This window comes from Penaeus chinensis, chromosome 2 (genome assembly GCF_019202785.1).
Source record: "Penaeus chinensis breed Huanghai No. 1 chromosome 2, ASM1920278v2, whole genome shotgun sequence".
NCBI classification, from domain to species: domain Eukaryota; kingdom Metazoa; phylum Arthropoda; class Malacostraca; order Decapoda; family Penaeidae; genus Penaeus; species Penaeus chinensis.
Window position 1 is genome coordinate 15,305,027 of NC_061820.1, and position 5,000 is coordinate 15,310,026.

Consider the following 5,000-nt stretch of genomic DNA (forward strand, 5'->3'; position numbering starts at 1 on the left):
TATGTTATGCAAAGAGATGAATAAGAATAAGAGGTCGTTAGAGTATCTTCGTGATACTGGTAAAGATCTAAATCGTAAGGAATCACGTGCCATTTGCAATCAACTTTTTAGACTTACTGGTAAGCTTAAAAAACTGAGCGTGTGTTGAAGTTTCGTTGCTTTAGCGTTGCTCTGGGTATCGAACCTTCCCTCCCTAGTCGTTGTTGCCGTGGGGTTAGAGAGGGTTTTTACTTAAAGGTATATTTAATTTCTCAGTTATTAATGTTATAATTTGTTCATGAAATGACATTATGTTGGATTCAGATGGAGATATAATGAAATGCGGAATCATATTTCAGATATTATAGGAAATCAACGAAGGTAGAGATATTCAAAGCAAAATTAAACTAGTTATACATTATCGTAGAAGGTAGGTTCTCTAATTATAAATAATTTTTCGTGTTTCCCGTGAACTTGGATTGTTTTCTATTTCTACAGTGTTGCTTTCTGTGATACTCAGCAACCCAAAATGTTAATGTATAACAGCAATAAAAAAAAAAAAAAAAAAAAATATATATATATATATATATATATATATATATATATGTGTGTGTGTGTGTGTGTGTGTGTATGTGTGTGTGTGTGTGTGTGTGTGTGTGTGTCTGTGTGTGAGTCAATATTAGCTAGTCTGTCATTAAGCTCATTCCCTCTGATACCTATGTGGCTGGGGATCCAGTTTATGTTTATTATTCTACATTGACAAGAATCCTCTGTGCTATGGTAAGCACAGGATGTAGATGAGGTAGATGCCTTTGGGTATGCTGTGCTGTAGACAGTCAATGGCTGCCCTGGAATCCAACTCTGGCCCTCTTCCAACTCTGAGGTAAAGTGGAAGTTTCCCAAGACTTGTTGATGAGTCGCAGGAATGCAAGTTCACCTGACAGTCCTAGGGGAATGATGTGGTACGAAATCCCATCAGTACCCGGGGCTGAGCGAGAAGTGTTTTTGTAGTTTTTTTTCCTAGTTCCTTCAGAGAAAAGATAACATGTGAGTTCTCGGGTTTGGCTGCCCTTTCTCTGATATGAGCGTCTACCTGGTTGTAGGCGCTCTTGGTTTGCCCTCAGTTCGGCTGGCAGACTGTTGCTGCTTGTTCTCGCAGATAACTCATGCACCAGTCTGCTTGCCTCTGATTGAGGGTCGTGGTGTGTACTCCTCGAGGCAGAGCGACTGGTAGCTGACCCGTTGCCACAGCTCTGTAAAGGTGGTTTGGTGGTCAAAGGACTCTCTTGGCAGCTTGCCTTCGGAATTGTTATCTGCACATGTTCACTCTTTGGTTGACATCCTTAATCTCGTCATTTAAGTACCAGGCATATTTGTAACTCCTGAACCAAACATGAGGGTGGTAACAGTGCCATACTGGACACTTGTGACAGTCTCATTGACACACCATCTGAGCTGCGCAGTTGGGACATTTAGCTGTTGTGTCCCTTTGGCCTCCCTTGTGTGCCTAAAGGCACACCTCGGCGCTGTGTGGGTTTGGGCTTGGGTTTGGCCTTGCAGCTAGCCTGGTGGTAACTATATTTTTGGCACTTGAAACACCGAAGTGGCTCAGGCACATAAGTTCTGAGGTTGTAGGAACCACAGTTGCCCAAATCGAAGCTAGTGGTTGGGGATCCTTTCAGGGTCACCAGGACTTGCCTGGTTGGGTGGTCTTCCTTTTCGACATTCGGGAAGCCCTCACTACATGTGGGTGTGATGTGATCAAATCCACATCATACGAAACTGAGAAGCCAAGTAGCACCATCTTGACTCTCCTATCATCGGGATTCATTGGTGAGACACTTTCCTCCCATTATTAAGCTCCTTCGTTTCCTGCAGGAAATTCAGGGTAGCTTGGTCTTTGGGCACAATAATCATGCCCTTTCGAAGCCTTCAGGTTTAGAGGGAAACTGTGGGAAACACCTAGGGGGTCCAGACTCTCCCTCAGAGTCTAGACTGATTTGGCTGGTTCAGCTTGTGCTCCCATCTCGGTCAGGGAGGACGTCTGAGGGGAAAGTCAGAGGTCTCCCTGATTTGGGTGCAGGCCTGGAGAGGCCAGCACGAGAGTCCATGTGCTGGGCAAGCTCATGGAAAGACATGTGTTTTGGTGATAAGTTCTCTGTCTGGTCCATTCTTACAGCAGGTCTGACTCATTTCCCTCCCCTCGTCACGGTGCTCCAACACTATCCATGCAGTCGCATGAACCTATTAGGTGTAGAAGGTTTTCCTTCGTCTGTCTCTTCTACAGGTTTGACTGGGAAATATCATTCCCTGTGGTACTGATACTTCTCACCCATCTATCGGTGGAACATTTTTTATTTGACACTCTCTAAAAAGAACAAGATTTCCCAGCATCATTTGCGATTACTGTAACCGCAGTTCATGTACACACACGACCTAAAATGCCAGCCTTGGAACTGCAATTCTGTCATAGGGTTGGGGATTGTCAGCATAAACTCATTACATTGGATACTAATACTGAACAGATGAAGAACGACCGCAAGTTCAGCTTCATTTTCATGTTCATAATAGGTTATAAATCGCTTTGAAAGGCCTACTTACAGCCGTTAAGAGATACATGACCCCGCAAGGACTAAGGATGCATCAAATATTTGTGAGATTTGTCCCTCAGATTATGGTTATAGCGTAGACACTAGTAATGGTTAATTATAGTGTTAGACTTCAACACTTATAATATATATTCATATCAAGTACTTATCCATTATTAGCATGTGCACTCAGAACTTGAGACGTGCCGACGAAGCGGGTCCTGCGGTCAGCACCCTCCGAAGGCACGGTGGGTTTGGGATAAATATCGCCAATCAAATTTGACAGTATTTGATAAATTATGAGAGTATCTATGGTGTCAGGCAGAGCGCACATCCATTGTTTAAAATTATGCACGTGTATCGAACCCCATTGGATCCCTGCTTGGACCAACTAGAAGAAAAGAAGAAAGCATACACAAAAGAAAACGAAAAATAACATACAATATTAAATTAATTAGCTTGGGTATATATACACAAATGACACATAGAAAAGTCCACGTGCAGCAGGAACATACAAATATGTGATCTTCCAAAATGTGATTCTTCTGTCTGGATTCCTCCGTTCGTCACCGTGTAACACAATGATAATCAATTGAAAATAAAAAAAGCTCTACAACGGCCCCTTTCTACATTCATATAGTAAGGTCTACCCTAAACAAGCAACCTTTCACAAAGCATCCCTGTCTTACACCTAAAATATACCTGCTACAGGACAAAACAACCCGCTAATTATGAGAGAGAGAACCTCAGTTTGGCCGTTCACCTCCGACGTCTTAGAGGCTCTAACAAGTGCTTGGAGTTACTGGAGGCTTTTTTGATATATGACTGAAATGTCTTAAATACATGAAACTGACACCATTCATTGAAAGGAAAAAAAGTGAAACATTATTGCAGGAGAAAAAATGTAATGTTTGCGATGGTAGTCCCAATTGTGATATACTGTGTATATCTATATCATAATTCATCTTGTATTTCCGTCGCTCCGTCTGGACGAAAGGAAGATTAAAGGGGTTGAGGGATCGAAGAGGTTTAAAGAGGAAAAGGGAAGAAGTGGGAGGGGGCAACTCTAGGGCTGAAAGTGGGAGGCGATGGGTGAATTTATAAAAAAAATTGGGAGCGAGAGGGGATGGCAGAGCGGGAAAGGTAAAGGTAGGAGACCCGCTAGTATATGTGTGAGTGTATGTATATATATACACCACACACACACAAACACGCATATATAAATATATATATATATATATATATATATATATATATATATATATGTGTGTGTGTGTGTGTGTGTGTGTGTGTGTGTATGTGCGCGCGCGTGTGTGTGTTATGCCCAGGATTCTTTAGCGACACCTAGGAAAAAGAAAAGTAGAAGAAAATACCCTAGAAATCCGAACGACCTTCCTCGCTCAGTGTTGCTCTATCGGTGGTGAGGTCGTTCGTGTCCGTTGGAGATTAGGGGCAAAATCGAGTTTCTTTTTATACGATAATTTATCTCTTCCTATTTTTTTCTTGGATTTGTGTTGACGGAACGATGTCAGGCTCCTTGAACTTAGCACCAGACGAGGTTCGAATTAAGGAAAAACGGAAGAAATCTCGATTGCTGTGGAATCTTGGGACAGACGTGAAAATTTACATTTCTAAAGTCTATAAATAAGATATGTTTTATTTCATTTTTATGTACTTCTTGATATGCAGTGATCGCTGTGAATGTATCACTGACACACACGTATACATGTATACACACACACACACACACACACACACACACACACACACACACACACACACACACACACACACACACACACACACACACACACACACAACACACACACACACACACACACATATATATATATATATATATATATATATATATATATATTCACATGTATATGTGTGTGTGTGTGTATATATAAATATATATATATATATATATATATATATATATATATTATGTATGTATGTATGTACGTATGTATGTATGTAGGTATATGTATATTAAGTCATGTATTTATTTATACACTTATCATTGCATAATCAGTAAGTACACAAAAATGAAATAAAACAAACATGTCATTTTTAGATTCTAGGAATCTTATTTTGTAAGTCCGTCATCGAATCATTTCATAATAACTCAAGTTTTCTTCCGACTTTCCTGAATCCCAATACCGTCTGGTGCTAAGTTCAAGGCGTCTGGCTTCCCTTCGTCGACACTAATCCAAGAAAAAATAGAGAAACGATAAAAGCACTGAATGTTATCTAACAAAAGAGAAACTCGTGTTTGTTCCTAATAGCCCTACTGCATACACACACACACACACACACACACACACACACACACACACATACACACACGCACACGCACACGCTCGCACACACACACACACACACACACACACACACTCAAACTCACACTCACACTCACACTCACACTCA